Source organism: Somniosus microcephalus, chromosome 11 (genome assembly GCF_052327205.1).
Source record: "Somniosus microcephalus isolate GS21.2 chromosome 11, FLI_Smic_1.0, whole genome shotgun sequence".
Taxonomy (NCBI): domain Eukaryota; kingdom Metazoa; phylum Chordata; class Chondrichthyes; order Squaliformes; family Somniosidae; genus Somniosus; species Somniosus microcephalus.
In genome coordinates, this window is record NC_140997.1 from 234,612,124 (window position 1) to 234,625,977 (window position 13,854).

Below are 13,854 nucleotides of genomic sequence, written 5' to 3' on the forward strand. Positions count from 1 at the left end.
TGGGTGAACGGGACTTGGTGCGAGTTAGGACACGGGGCAGTGAACACAGGGGGTGATGGGTGAATGGGACTGGGTGTGAGTTAGGACACGGGGCAGTGAGCATAGGGGGTGATGGGTGAATGGGACTGGGTGTGAGTTAGCACATGGGGTAGTGAGCACAGGGGGCGATGGGTGAACGGGACTGGGTGTGAGTTAGGACATGGGGCAGTGAGCACAGGGGGCGATGGGTGAACGGGACTGGGTGTGAGTTAGGACACGGGGCAGTGAGCACAGGGGGCGATGGGTGAACGGGACTGGGTGTGAGTTAGGACACGGGGCAGTGAGCAAAGAGGGTGATGGGTGAACGGGACTGGGTGCGAGTTAGGACACGGGGCAGTGAGCACAGGGGGTGATGGGTGAATGGGACTGGGTGTGAGTTAGGACACGGGGCAGTGAGCACAGGGGTTGATGGGTGAACGGAACTGGGTGTGAGTTAGGACACGGGGCAGTGAGGACAGGGGGTGATGGGTGAACGGGGCTGGGTGTGAGTTGGGACACGGGGCAGTGAGCACAGGGGGTGATGGGTGAACGGGACTGGGTGTGAGTTAGGACACGGGGCAGTGAGCACAGGGGGTGATGTGTGAACGGGACTGGGTGTGAGTTAGGACACGGGGCAGTGAGCACAGGGGGTGATGGGTGAACGGGACTGGGTGTGAGTTAGGACACGGGGCAGTGAGCACAGTGGGTGATGGGTGAACGGGACTGGGTGTGAGTTAGGACACGGGGCTGTGAGCGTGATGGGTGAACGGGACTGGGTGTGAATTAGGACACGGGGCAGTGAGCACAGGGGGTCATGGGTGAACGAGACTGGCTGTGAGTTAAGACACGGGGCAGTGAGCACACGGGGTGATGGGTGAACGGGACTGGGTGTGAGTTAGGACACGGGGCAGTGAGCACAGGGGGTGATCGGTGAACGGGACTGGGTGTGAGTTAAGACACGGGGCAGTGAGCACAGGGGGTAATGGGTGAAAGGATTGGGTGTGAGTTAGGACACGGGGCAGGGAGATCAGGGGGTGATGGGTGAACGGGACTGGGTGTGAGTTAAGACAAGGGACCATGAGCACAGGGGGTGATGGGTGAACGGGACTGGGTGTGAGTTAGGACACGGGGCAGTGAGCACAGGGGGTGATGGGTGAACGGGACTGGGTGTGAGTTAGGACACGGGGCAGTGAGCACAGGGGGTGATGAGTGAACGGGACTGGGTGTGAGTTAGGACACGGGGCAGTGAGCACAGTGGGTGATGGGTGAACGGGACTGGGTGCGAGTTACGACACGGGGCAGTGAGCGCAGGGGGTGATGGGTGAACGGGACTGGGTGTGAGTTAGGACACGGGGCAGTGAGCACAGAGGGTGATGTGTGAACGGGACTGGGTGCGAGTTAGGACACGGGGCAGTGAGCACAGGGGGTGATGTGTGAACGGGACTGGGTGTGAGTTAGGACACGGGGCAGTGAGCACAGGGGGTGATGGGTGAACGGGACTGGGTGTGAGTTAGGACACGGGGCAGTGAGCACAGTGGGTGATGGGTGAACGGGACTGGGTGTGAGTTAGGACACGGGGCTGTGAGCGTGATGGGTGAACGGGACTGGGTGTGAATTAGGACACGGGGCAGTGAGCACAGGGGGTCATGGGTGAACGAGACTGGCTGTGAGTTAAGACACGGGGCAGTGAGCACACGGGGTGATGGGTGAACGGGACTGGGTGTGAGTTAGGACACGGGGCAGTGAGCACAGGGGGTGATCGGTGAACGGGACTGGGTGTGAGTTAAGACACGGGGCAGTGAGCACAGGGGGTAATGGGTGAAAGGATTGGGTGTGAGTTAGGACACGGGGCAGGGAGATCAGGGGGTGATGGGTGAACGGGACTGGGTGTGAGTTAAGACAAGGGACCATGAGCACAGGGGGTGATGGGTGAACGGGACTGGGTGTGAGTTAGGACACGGGGCAGTGAGCACAGGGGGTGATGGGTGAACGGGACTGGGTGTGAGTTAGGACACGGGGCAGTGAGCACAGGGGGTGATGAGTGAACGGGACTGGGTGTGAGTTAGGACACGGGGCAGTGAGCACAGTGGGTGATGGGTGAACGGGACTGGGTGCGAGTTACGACATGGGGCAGTGAGCGCAGTGGGTGATGGGTGAACGGGACTGGGTGTGAGTTAGGACACGGGGCAGTGAGCACAGAGGGTGATGTGTGAACGGGACTGGGTGCGAGTTAGGACACGGGGCAGTGAGCACAGGGGGTGATGGGTGAACGGGACTGGGTGTGAGTTAGGACACGGGGCAGTGAGCACAGGAGGTGATGGGTGAACGGGACTGGGTGCGAGTTAGGACACGGGGCAGTGAGCACAGCGGGTGATGGGTGAACGGGACTGGGTGTGAGTTAGGACATGGGGCAGTGAGCACAGTGGGTGATGGGAGAACGGGACTGGGTGTGAATTAGGACACGGGGCAGTGAGCACAGGGGGTGATGGGTGAATGAGACTAGCTGTGAGTTAAGACACGGGGCAGTGAGCACAGTGGGTGATGGGTGAGCGGGACTGCGTGTGAGTTAGGACACGGGACAGTGAGCACAGGGGGTGATGGGTGAACGGGACTGGGTGTGAGTTAGGACACGGGGCAGTGAGCACAGGGGGTGATCGGTGAACGGGACTGGGTGTGAGTTAAGACACGGGGCAGTGAGCACAGGGGGTGATGGGTGAACGGGACTGGGTGTGAGTTAGGACACGGGGCAGTGAGCACAGGGGGTGATGGTTGAACGGGACTGTGTGTGAGTTAGGACACGGGGCAGTGAGCACAGGGGGTGATGGGTGAAAGTGACTGGGTGTGATTTAGGACACGGGGCAGGGACCTCAGGGGGTGATGGGTGAACGGGACTGGGTGTGAGTTAGGACAAGGGACCATGAGCACAGGGGGTGATGGGTGAACGGGACTGGGTGTGATTTAGGACACGGGGCAGTGAGCACATGGGGTGATGGGTGAACGGGACTGGGTGTGAGTTAGGACACGGGGCAGTGAGCACAGGGGGTGATGGGTGAACGGGACTGGGTGTGAGTTAGGACACGGGGCAGTGAGCACGGGGTGATGGGTGAACGGGACTGGGTGTGAGTTAGGACACGGGGCAGTGAGCACAGGGGGTGATGGGTGAACGGGACTGGGTGCGCGTTTGGACACGGGGCAGTGAGCACAGGGGGTGATGGGTGAATGGGACTGGGTGTGAGTTAGGACACGGGCAGTGAGCACAGTAGGTGATGGTTGAACGGGACTGGGTGTGAGTTAGGACACGGGGCAGTGAGCACAGGGGGTGATGGGTGAACGGGACTGGGTGTGAGTTAGGACACGGGGCAGTGAGCACAGGGGCTGATGGGTGAACGGGACTGGGTGTGAGTTAGGACACGTGGCAGTGAGCACAGGGGGTGATGGGTGAACGGGACTGGGTGTGAGTTAGGACACGGGGCAGTGAGCACAAGGGGTGATGGGTGAACAGGACTGGGTACGAGTTAGGACATGGGGCAGTGAGCACAGGGAGTGATGGGTGAACGGGACTGGGTGTGAGTTAGGACACGGGGCAGTGAGCACAGGGGGTGCTGGGTGAACGGGACTGGGTGTGTGTTAGGACACGGGGCAGTGAGCACAGGGGGTGATGGGTGAACGGGACTGGGTGTGAGTTAGGACACGGGGCAGTGAGCACAGGGGGTGATGGGTGAACGGGACTGGGTGTGAGTTAGGACACGGGGCAGTGAGCACAGGGGGTGATGGGTGAACGGGACTGGGTGTGAGTTAGGACACGGGGCAGCAGAGTTTTGGATGAGCTGACGTTTACGGAGGGTGGAAGTTGGGAGGCCGGATGTGACACAGCGTGTGATTGGCTCTTAATCCCCTCTAAGCTCTAGCAAGCCAATCAGTTGCCGGGGCAACATTGGGTGGGCAAGAGGAGTGGCCACATCCTGAGAGCACGTTTCTTTTGAAGAATTGTTCCTTTAAGCCTGTGGAGCTGAATACTCCGTATCCTGCAGGTCGAAAACAGATCTTAAGATTTTCCTTTTCAACGTGTTTAATGCGGAATAGAAGCAAAATAAAACCTGAACGTCGGCAGCTGCAGAATGATTTCCAATCCTTATATATTCCAGGTGTTGTCTCAGGGTGCAGAAAAGATAAAACACGTAAATCAGTACTCGAAGGATTTCTTTGATGGAGTCAGGAGATGGATGCTTAATTGATAGGGATTTGAAACAGAGACTTGGCAGTGAGGATATGCCTGTCTGTGATTTGGCTACTAATATATTTTAGTTGGTTTGATTCCAAGCCGAATTTTTAAAAATAAACACCCACGAAGCAATGACGAATCATCGGATCGTAGACATTTACGGCACAGAAGGAGGCCATTCGGCCCATCGTGTCCGTGCTGGCCGACAAAGAGCTCTCCAGCCTAATCCCACTGTCCAGCTCTTGGTCCGTAGCCCTGTAGGTTACGGCACTTCAAGTGTATATCCAAGTACTTTTAAAATGTGATGAGGGTTTCTGCCTCTCCCACCCTTTCAGGCAGTGAGTTCCAGACCCCCCACCACCCTCTGCGGGAAAAAGGTTCTCCTCAACTCCCCTCTAATCCTCCGACCAATTACTTTAAATCTCTGCCCCCTGGTTATTGACCTCTCTGCTAAGGGAAATAGGTCCTTCCTATCCACTCTATCTAGGCCCCTTGTAATTTTATACACCCCAATTAAATCTCCCCTCAGCCTCCTCTGTTCCAAAGAAAACAACCCCAGCCTCTCCAATCTTTCCTCATCGCTAAAATTCTCCAGCCCAGGCAACATCCTCGTAAATCTCCTCTGCACCCTCTCTAGTGCAATCACATGATGGGATGAAGGTCCATTCTCTCTCTGCTCCCTGCAGAGCTCCGACATGCCATTAAAGTGGAGCAGGCTCACTCCCGAGCCTTGTGCACATTGGCCCATGGCACACAACTGCCCGCTTAATGTGACACCACAGCGACGGCTTCACTCAGAGTGCGGCTGGTTTCAAAGGAGAATTGACACATTGGTGTATTGGGTCGCTTTACTGAGCTTAGGGTTGGAGCACGTTGTTCTGGGAGGTCGAAGGAGCTTTACTCTGTATCTAACCCGTGCTGTACCTGCCCTGGGAGTGTTTGATGGGGGACAGTGTAGAGGGAGCTTTACTCTGTATCTAACCCGTGCTGTACCTGCCCTGGGAGTGTTTGATGGGACAATGTAGAGGGAGCTTTACTCTGTATCTAACCCGTACTGTACCTGCCCTGGGAGTGTTTGATGGGACAGTGTAGAGTGAGCTTTACTCTGTATCTAACCCGTGCTGTACCTGCCCTGGGAGTGTTTGATGGGACAGTGTAGAGGGAGCTTTACTCTGTATCTAACCCGTGCTGTACCTGCCCTGGGAGTGTTTGATGGGGGACAGTGTAGAGGGAGCTTTACTCCGTATCTAACCCGTGCTGTACCTGCCCTGGGAGTGTTTGATGGGACAGTGTAGAGGGAGCTTTACTCTCTATCTAACCCATGCTGTACCTGCCCTGGGAGTGTTTGATGGGACAGTGTAGAGGGAGCTTTACTCTCTATCTAACCCGTGCTGTACCTCCCCTGAGAGTGTTTGACGGGACAGTGTAGAGGGAGCTTTACTCTGCATCTAACCTGTGCTGTACCTGCCCTGGGAGTGTTTGATGGGGCAGTGTAGAGGGAGCTTTATACTGTATCTAACCCGTGCTGTACCTGCCCTGGGAGTGTTTGATGGGACAGTGTAGAGGGAGCTTTACTCTGTATCTAACCAGTGCTGTACCTCGCCTGAGAGTGTTTGACGGGACAGTGTAGAGGGAGCTTTACTCTGTATCTAACCCGTGCAGTACCTGCCCTGGGAGTGTTTGATGGGACAGTGTAGAGGGAGCTTTACTCTGCATCTAACCTGTGCTGTACCTGCCCTGGGAGTGTTTGATGGGACAGTGTAGCGGGAGCTTTACTCTGTATCTAACCCATGCTTTACCTGCCCTGGGAGTGTTTGATGGGACAGTGTAGAGGGAGCTTTACTCTGTATCTAACCCGTGCTGTACCTGCCCTGGGAGTGTTTGATGGGACAGTGTAGAGGTAGCTTTACTCTGTATCTAACCCGTACTGTACCTGCCCTGGGAGTGTTTGATGGGACAATGTAGAGGGAGCTTTACTCTGTATCTAACCCGTGCTGTACCTGCCCTGGGAGTGTTTGATGGGACAGTGTAGAGGGAGCTTTACACTGTATCTAACCCCGTGCTGTACCTGCCCTGCGAGTGTTTGATGGGGCAGTGTAGAGGGAGCTTTACTCTGTATCTAACCCGTGCTGTACCTGCCCTGGGAGTGTTTGACGGGACAGTGTAGAGGGAGCTTTACTCTGTATCTAACCCGTGCTGTACCTGCCCTGGGAGTGTTTGATGGGGACAGTGTAGAGGGAGCTTTACTCTGTATCTAATCCATGCTGTACCTGCCCTGGGAGTGTTTGATGGGACAGTGTAGAGGGAGCTTTACTCTGTATCTAACCCGTGCTGTATCTGCCCTGGGAGTGTTTGATGGGACAGTGTAGAGGGAGCTTTACTCTCTATCTAACCCATGCTGTACCTGCCCTGGGAGTGTTTGATGGGACAGTGTAGAGGGAGCTTTACTCTGTATCTAACCCGTGCTGTACCTGCCCTGGGAGTGTTTGATGGGACAGTGTAGAGGGAGCTTTACTCTGTATCTAACCCGTGCTGTACCTGCCCTGGGAGTGTTTGATGGGACAGTGTAGAGGGAGCTTTACTCTGTATCTAACCCGTGCTGTACCTGCCCTGGGAGTGTTTGATGGGACAGTGTAGAGGGAGCTTTACTCTGTATCTAACCCGTGCTGTACCTGCCCTGGGAGTGTTTGACGGGACAGTGTAGAGGGAGCTTTACTCTGTATCTAACCCGTGCTGTACCTGCCCTGGGAGTGTTTGATGGGACAGTGCAGAGGGAGCTTTACTCTGTATCTAACCCATGCTGTACCTGCCCTGGGAGTGTTTGATGGGACAGTGTAGAGGGAGATTTACTCTGTATCTAACCTGTGCTGTACCTGCCCTGGGAGTGTTTGATGGGACAGTGTAGAGGGAGCTTTACACTGTATCTAACCCCGTGCTGTACCTGCTGTGATGAAATATATGCCTTCATCAGCCCCTGTGTTTTACCTGCTTTGTATTGTGTGTACCGCCCCCCCTTTTCCCCTATTGTGTTTATTGGCTCCGCCCCTGTCTTTTGTCATATAAAGGTCTCAAGAGCTGTATGAGTCATTCTGCCAGACGAATCCGATGTGGAATGACGTGCAATGTTCTTAGCGATTAAAAGCCTTCAGTTGAATCCTTTAACTTCTTGTCCTTGAGTTATTGATGGCACATCAATTTTAATCACTAAAACACCAAGGTGGATCGACTCCTGAAACCAGAGCGCTTGGATCTGGACCCCCATGCCTCAGACGCAGCCACACAGTTCGGACACTGGTTCCAATGCTTCGAATTTTTCATCGAAACCTCAGCCACCGCCATAGCAGCCGCGACCGCCACCGGAGACGTGAAACTGGGAATCCTGCGAAACCGGGTGAGTCATCGGGTCTCCCCTCTCTTCCGAGATGCCACCAGCTACGAGGATGCCTGCACCATTCTGAAGGCCCACTACGTGCGGCCAATAAACGAGGTGTACACCAGGCATCTTCTGACTACTCGCACGCAGCGGCATGGTGAGTCACTAGAGGACTTCATGCTAAGCCTAAAAGTACTGGGCAGAGACTGTAACTGTAAGGCCATGTCTGCCATCATGTACACGGAGGAGCTGATCCGAGACTCCTTTATTGCAGGCCTCAGTTCAAATTACATTCGGCAGAAACTGTTTGAAAAGGAGGGACTGGACTTAAAACAGGCTTTGGGCATAGCGCGATCGTTGGATATGGCCCAGAGGAACTCTGAATCCTGTTCCTCAGGCCACGCGGCCCACTCCGCCTTGTGCGCGCCGTGGGGGCCGCCATCTTGGAAGCCATCTTCACCTCCCAGGTCTCAGGCCAGCCCAGCACCGTCGGAGCCCCAGCCCCCACCCAGGAGCCCCACTACTGCCGCGATGCATCGGGGCCCGAAATGCTACTTCTGCGGCCAGGACAAACACTCCAGGCATCTGTGCCCAGCGAAGGGCACCACCTGTTTTAAATGCGGGAAGAAAGGACATTTCAGCAAAGTCTGCAGAGGGAACCCCGCCTCCAACTCCGCCACCGCCGCGTGCGTGCTGTGGGGGCGGCCATCTTGGACGCCATCTTGTCCACCCTCATGGAGTCCACCATCTTGTCCCGACTACACGGACCCCCAGGACCCACTGGTGGCCTCAATCACAGTGGATCAATCCAGGCCGCATCCGTTGTCTAGATCGATGATGGACATAGAGGTAAACAGGAACAAGGTTAAATGCTTGATTGACTGCGGGAGCACCGAAAGCTTTATTCATCCTAGCCTGGTAAAACGACTTTCACTAACGATAGTCCCTACACAGGGCAAAATCGCCATGGCTGATAAGACTCATACCTCAAAAATTACAGGTTTCTGCACGGTTATGTTGTCGGTAAAAGGCACTGATTACAGAGATTTTAAACTGTTGATAATGCCAGATCTCTGTGTGAGCGTGATCTTGGGTCTGGACTTCCAGTGCCGCCACCAAAGTATCCCGCTTACCTACGGTGGGTCCCAGCCGCCCCTCACAGTGTGCGGTCTGGCTACCCTGAAGGTCATGCCGCCCTCTCTGTTCGCCAACCTCGCACCCAACTGTCGACCCATAGCGACCAAGAGTAGGCGGTACAGCTGGGAGGACAGACGGTTCATTGCGTCTGAAGTAGAAAGACTCAAGCGGGAAGGTATCATCGAATGCAGTACCAGCCCGTGGCGCGCCCAGGTAGTAGTAGTTAAGGGTAGCAAAAAGAAGCGGATGGTGATAGATTATAGCCAGACGGTTAATCTATACACCCAGCTAGACGCCTACCCTCTGCCCCGCATAGCGGATATGGTTAACCAAATTGCGCAATACCGGGTGTTTTCCACCATCGACCTAAAATCGGCATACCACCAGCTCCCCATTAAGCCGGAGGACCGTCCATACACCGCCTTCGAGGCGAACGGACGCCTCTACCACTTCCTCAGAGTCCCCTTTGGGGTAACGAATGGGGTCTCGGCCTTCCAGCGGGAGATGGACCGCATGGTCGATGAGAACCAGTTAACAGCCACCTATCCATACCTAGACAACGTCACCATCTGCGGCCACAACCAGCAAGACCACGACTCGAACCTCGCGAGATTTCTGAAAACCGCCCTCAGACTCAATCTCACCTACAACGAGGATAAGTGTGTCTTTAGCACCACGCGCCTCTGTATCCTGGGCTGTGTGGTGGAAAACGGGGAAATTGGTCCGGACCCCGACCAATTGCGTCCCCTACGGGAGCTACCCCTACCAAACACTCCCAAGGCCCTGAAAAGGTGCCGGGGCTTTTCTCCTATTACGCCCAATGGGTCCCCAATTATTCCGACAAGGCCCGTCCCCTCCTGAAATCAACGTCCTTCCTGCTCACGGCCGAGGCCCACGCCGCCTTCAACAGCATTAAACACGACATTGAGAAGGCCGCGCTGCGGGCAGTGGACGGAAACATCCCTTTCCAGGTCGAAAGCGATGCGTCCGACTTCGCTTTAGCAGCCACCCTCAACCAGGATGGGCGGCCCGTAGCCTTTTTCTCAAGAACCCTCCAAGGGCCTGAGATCAGGCACTCCTCGGTAGAGAAGGAGGCCCAGGCCATAGTGGAGGCAGTGCGGCACTGGAGGCACTACCTAGCCGGCAAACGCTTCACCTTGCTTACCGACCAGCGGTCGGTAGCCTTCATGTTTAACAACAAACAGAGGGGGAAGATCAAGAACGACAAAATTCTCAGGTGGCGGATCGAACTCTCCACGTTTGAGTACGACATAATATATAGGCCAGGGGCCCTCAACGAATCCCCCGACGCCCTATCACGAGGAATGTGTGCCAGCATCCAGGGGGACAGGCTATAGGGCCTCCACAATGGCCTCTGCCACCCGGGGGTCACCCGGCTATTTCACTTTGTAAAATCCCGTAACCTGCCCTATTCCATCGAGGAGGTCCGGTCTATGACCAGGGACTGCCGCACCTGTGCGGAATGCAAGCCCCGTTTTTACAGGCCCGACCGAGCCCACCTGATCAAAGCTACACGGCCATTCGAGCGCCTGAGCTTAGATTTCAAGGGACCACTCCCCTCCACCGACCGCAATATGTACTTTCTCAACATTGTGGACGAGTACTCCCGCTTCCCATTCGCCTACCCCTGCCCAGACATGACCAGTGCCACGGTCATCAAGTGCCTCAGCAGCCTGTTTTGCATGTTCGGCATGCCGAACTACATCCACACTGACAGGGGGGCGTCGTTCATGAGCGACGAACTGCACCAATACCTGCTGTCGAAGGGGATAGCCACGAGTCGGACCACTAGTTATAACCCCCGGGGTAATGGGCAAGTGGAGAGGGAGAACGCGACGGTGTGGAAGGCGGTCACCTTAGCACTAAGGTCTAAAGGCCTCCCTACCTCCCGTTGGCAAGAGGTCCTCCCAGACGTACTCCACTCGATAAGGTCGCTACTGTGTACTGCTACTAACGCCACTCCTCACGAGAAGATGTTTGTTTTTCCCCGCAAATCAACCCCGGGAGTGTCCCTACCTTCGTGGCTCTCCACCCCAGGGACAGTCCTATTACAGAAGCATGTGAGGGGCCACAAAATGGATCCCCTCGTGGAGGCAGTACACCTACTCCACGCAAACCCACAGTACGCGTACGTCAAGCACGCCGACGGGCGTGAGGACACCGTGTCCATAAAGGACCTCGCCTCGGCAGGAAGCGACGACGACCCATCCTCACCACCCCCAGAAGAACCTCCACCATCCCCAGAGGTATCCTCACCACCCCCAGAAGTACCTGCAACACCCCCAGCACATGGGTATGCCCAGGAGGGCACCACGGACTCCCGGTCGGAACCCAAGGTACTGTTGCGACGTTCAGGAAGGACTATCACACCCCTGGACAGACTAAATCTGTAGAAGGGGTGAATGTGATGAAATATATGCCTTCATCAGCCCCTGTGTTTTACCTGCATTGTATTGTGTGTACTGCCCGCCCTTTTCCCCGATTGTGTGTATTGGCTCCGCCCCTGTCTTTTGTCATATAAAGGTCTCAAGAGCTGTATGAGTCATTCTGCCAGACGAATCCGATGTGGAATGACGTGCAATGTTCTTAGCGATTAAAAGCCTTCAGTTGAATCCTTTAATTCCTTGTCTTTGAGTTATTGATGGCACATCACCTGCCCTGGGAGTGTTTGATGGGACAGTTTAGAGGGAGCTTTACTCTGTATCTAACCCCGTGCAGTACCTGCCCTGGGAGTGTTTGATCGGGCACTGCAGAGGGAGCTTTACTCTGTATCTAACCCGTGCTGTACCTGCCCTGCGAGTGTTTGATCGGGCAGTGCAGAGGGAGCTTTACTCTGTATCTAACCCATGCTGTACCTGCCCTGGTAGTGTTTGATGGGGACAGTGCAGAGGGAGCTTTACTCTGTATCTAACCTGTGCAGTACCTGCCCTGGGAGTGTTTGATGGGACAGTGTAGAGGGAGCTTTACTCTGTATCTAACCTGTGCTGTACCTGCCCTGGGAGTGTTTGATGGGACAGTGTAGAGGGAGCTTTACTCTGCATCTAACCTGTGCTGTACCTGCCCTGGGAGTGTTTGTTGGGACAGTGTAGCGGGAGCTTTACTCTGCATCTAACCCATGCTTTACCTGCCCTGGGAGTGTTTGATGGGACAGTGTAGAGGGAGCTTTACTCTGTATCTAACCCGTGCTGTACCTGCCCTGGGAGTGTTTGATGGGACAGTGTAGAGGGAGCTTTACTCTGTATCTAACCCGTGCTGTACCTGCTCTGGGAGTGTTTGATGGGACAGTGTAGAGGGAGCTTTACTCTGTATCTAACCCGTGCTATACCTGCCCTGGGAGTGTTTGATGGGGACAGTGTAGTGGGAGCTTTACTCTGTATCTAACCCATGTTGTACCTGCCCTGGGAGTGTTTGATGGGGACAGTGTAGAGGGAGCTTTACTCTGTATCTAACCCGTGCTGTCCCTGCCCTGAGAGTGTTTGACATCTCTATGAATGGTGGGCTTGGGGCTGGAATGTGGTTTGTTTTGAGGTATGGTACTTGGGTTAGATACAGAGGAATGACTGAAAATCACCGGTATCGTGAGTTTGCTGTTTTGCAAAACAGACTTCTGGGATATGCTAGTTGCAGGTGTATGGGAGATTTTACCGTTGAGAGTGAATTTAGGGGCAGCTTTGTGAGGCTGGCTCATGGTCAGTGAGCACGGGATTGAGAATTGAGACTGCCCGAACTCAGTTCGCTCAGGATCGTTACACCCAGTGTGTCGAGGAGACTCGCCTCCCGTCAAACTGCGCTGGAATCAAGCTCACATCTCATGTGAAAAGAAAGCAAAACTCGCATTTCTCCAGCGCCTTTCACAACCTCAAGACGTCCCGATGAAGTACTTTTTGAAGTGGAGTCACTGTAGTAATGTGGGAAACACAGCAGCCAATTTGTGCACAGCAAGCTCCCACAAACAGCAATGTGATAATGACCTGATCATCTGTTTTAGTGATGTTGATTGAGGGATAAATATTGGCCCCAGGACACCGGGGAGAACTCCCCTGCTCTTCTTCCAATAGTGTCCATGGGATAGTTTACGTCCACCTGACAGAGCAGATAGGGCCTCGGTTTAACGTCTCATCCGAAAGACGGCACCTCCGACAGCACAGCACTCCCTCAGTACTGCCCCTCCGACAGTGCGGCACTCCCTCAGTACTGCCCCTCCGACAGTGCAGCACTCCCTCAGTACTGCCCCTCCGACAGTGCAGCGCCCCCTCAGTACTGCCCCTCCGACAGTGCAGCACTCCCTCGGTACTGCCCCTCCGACAGTGTGGCGCTCCCTCAGTACTGCCCCTCCAACAGTGCAGCGCTCCCTCAGTACTGCCCCTCCGACAGTGCGGCACTCCCTCAGTACTGCCCCCTCCGACAGTGCGGCACTCCCTCAGTACAGCCCCTCCGACAGTGCAGCACTCCCTCAGTACTGCCCCTCCGACAGTGCGGCGCTCCCTCAGTACTGCCCCTCTGACAGTGCAGCGCTCCCTCAGTACTGCCCCTCCGACAGTGCAGTCTCCCTCAGTACTGCCCCTCCGACAGTGCGGCGCTCCCTCAGTACTGCCCCTCTGACAGTGCAGCGCTCCCTCAGTAATGCCCCTCCGACAGTGCAGTCTCCCTCAGTACTGCCCCTCCGACAGTGCGGCGCTCCCTCAGTACTGCCCCTCCGACAGTGCAGCACTCCCTCAGTACTGCCCCTCCGACAGTGCGGCACTCCCGTGGTACTGCCCCTCTGACAGTGCAGCGCTCCCTCAGTACTGCCCTCTGACAGTGTGGCGCTCCTTCAGTACTGCCCCTCCGACAGTGCGGCGCTCCCTCAGTACTGCCCCTCCAACAGTGCGGCGCTCCCTCAGTACTGCCGCTCTGACAGTGCAGCGCTCCCTCAGTACTGCCCCTCCGACAGTGCAGTCTCCCTCAGTACTGCCCCTCCGACAGTGCGGCGCTCCCTCAGTACTGCCCCTCCGACAGTGCGGCGCTCCCTCAGTACTGCCCCTCCGACAGTGCAGCACTCCCTCAGTACTGCCCCTCCGATAGTGCGGCACTCCCTTGGTAC

The 13,854-nt window shown here is 55.6% G+C and overlaps 1 protein-coding gene across 2 annotated transcripts in view; it reads left to right on the forward strand.

The window, feature by feature from the left end:
• The window catches only part of uroc1 (urocanate hydratase 1), a 183,088-nt gene that overhangs the window by 39,070 nt on the left and 130,164 nt on the right, over positions 1-13,854 (forward strand). The gene's annotated exons all lie outside the window — the stretch shown is intronic.